The sequence below is a fragment of the Aptenodytes forsteri genome, unplaced genomic scaffold (assembly GCF_000699145.1).
Source record: "Aptenodytes forsteri isolate BGI_AS27 unplaced genomic scaffold, ASM69914v1 Scaffold287, whole genome shotgun sequence".
Taxonomy (NCBI): Eukaryota; Metazoa; Chordata; class Aves; order Sphenisciformes; family Spheniscidae; genus Aptenodytes; species Aptenodytes forsteri.
In genome coordinates, this window is record NW_008794854.1 from 3,931,960 (window position 1) to 3,934,301 (window position 2,342).

At 44.4% G+C, this 2,342-nt stretch overlaps 1 protein-coding gene and 1 non-coding gene across 2 annotated transcripts in view; one reads left to right on the forward strand and one right to left on the reverse strand.

The window, feature by feature from the left end:
* Positions 1-2,342, reverse strand: part of CD96 (CD96 molecule) — a 70,958-nt gene that overhangs the window by 34,661 nt on the left and 33,955 nt on the right. The window lies entirely within an intron of this gene.
* On the forward strand, positions 2,071-2,143 carry TRNAE-CUC. The gene has a single exon. It is a non-coding gene; the product is annotated as a tRNA-Glu (tRNA).

Here is a 2,342-nt window from a genome sequence, read left to right on the forward strand (position 1 = left end):
GCCTCATCTACTCGTCTTTTAAATACCTCCAGGGATGGGGACTCCACCACTTCCCTGGGCAGCCTGTTCCAATGTTCCACCACTCTTTCAGTAAAGAAATTTTTCCTTACATCCAATCTAAACCTCCCCTGGCGCAACTTGAGGCCATTTCCTCTCGTCCTATCACTTGTTACTTGGGAGAAGGGCTTGAGAAAGGGCTTTTCATAAACACAACTTGTGGGGCTTTATCTTGGGGTCTGCGTGAAAGAGGGAGTTATCAAGACAAGCAACAGGCCACTTGATCAGAAATGAAAAGCTTAGGTTCACATCCAGAGTGCTGTAAACCTAGATGGGTTGTACAGCTCATTTTACTGTGCAGACCGTCTCTAATGGATTTTGTTCCCCGATTAATTTAAATTCCTCCATACTATTGTATGCAAATACCATCTCACAGACACACAGCCGCCTGGCCAGAGCTCAGCACAGCAGTCTGGTTAGAATTCACCACTGAAGAAATACTTCAAACAGAAAAGATTAAAGGTGTGAAAGTTAACCAGATACAGTAGCGGTGACAATCTGAGGGCAGCAGCTGCCTTTTCATTATTAAAAAAATCAAATCATTTACAGCAATAAAAGGCCAAGTTACAGTGACATTGAGAATCATAACTTGTTTTTTGCTTTTTTGACAGAATACTTTGGAAGCATCAGACATTAATGATTTTGTTTGCACTCAGTATCTTTGTAGCCCTATAAATAGCTCTCATGCTATCACCCTGTCAGAAGCAACCACAGGGAAGCGAGATATCTCTCCCATCACATCCATCATCTATAAAATTGTCCACTACATCCTAACTCCATGTCTCTTTAGGAAAGGTGGTGAAGTACAAATGAGAAAAGCAAAGCAGAGGTTGTTTTTCATGTTGAGCCTGACTCTGCAGAGAAGAAACTGTATGTTGGTGGAGCCCACGTTTGGGCTCCCGAGGTGCTTTAGCCTGGAGCCTTGCAGAGCAGGACACCTCACCCACGTCCCGGAAAGAGGGGGGTCACCTCCAGAAGGCAACTCAGAGCTGAGTGCACCTTATACAAGGGCAGTGTAGGGCAAGTGCATTCCTAAATCTCGGTATCTCGACAGAGTTAACAGCCTGCAGTTAGATGGGATGAATACAGCACAGGAGTAGCTGGAAGATAAAACAGAGAATAGGAAACTTCTCAGATATTTCTGCATAATGATATTTTCCAGACCACAAGCAGAGTAACATTTAGCTACTTCAGATGTGAATCCTTTTGGTTCATTCCATGCTCCAAGGCATAATGTGAACCTGCTTGAAGAGCCTGCAAGGACTTGTTAGCACAGCAATATGCGCTGCACACCCATCTCCTTCCAGGGCACTCTTGGCCAAGTAGCTGAAGAAAAGGCTAGGGAATTAAGATAGTTTTCAACAGATAACACTTCTCTCAGCATTCAATGTGAGTTCCTAAAGCTTCAACCACCACTAAAATTAAGAAAGATTTCTAGCTTTTGGTTGGTTTGTAAGGGTCACTGCCCCTGTAAAATAGATGTTCAGTTTCTAGCTGAGTCTGTCACCTCCTGAAACAACACTAGGAAGGGCCTGCACTGCTTCTCCTTGTTTCAGTGAAACACAGTATCCCAACTAGTGGGGATTTAAGAGAGTCACTGATCACGTTTATTGTCCAAAGTATAGGGAGGGACAATCATGTCATGAAAATCATTCCCAAGTGTCACGTGGCCTGGAGTTTTGGTTGTGAACCAAGAGTAGGCTGGTTGTCACCTCCTCCCAGTTTGACCCCTTGTCCTAGATAGTATTTCTATCCCAGTCACTGATGCGTGACCTACCTGCTCCCAGGAGCCTGCTCCTGACCTACCAACCCACCAGCACCACTCAACTGAACACCACTTTCCCTCCCACCTGAAATGAGGTTATGCTTTAACTTCTCCACAGCTGATTAAGCTTAGCACTGCTGCTAATGGCAATGAAATAATTTGAGACCTCTACCAGAGCAGTTAACTTCTATTTTGCATGATTGCCTCCATTTTCAAAATGAATATGCAGCAGCTGAGTGGGTTTAAGGGCCTGGCTAGCTCAGTCAGTAGAGCATGGGACTCTCAATCCCAGGGTCATGGGTTCGAGCCCCATGTTGGGCGCCAAAAAGGACTGTCATGGTTTTACCTCAGTTGGCAACTAAGCACCATGCAGCTGCTCGCTCACTCCTCCCCCCCACCCCCTAGGTGGGATGGGGGAGAGAATTGGAAGAGCACAAGTGAGAAAAACTCGTGGGTTGGGATAAAAACAGTTTAATAACTGAAATAAAATGATAATAATAATAATATAATAATAATAATA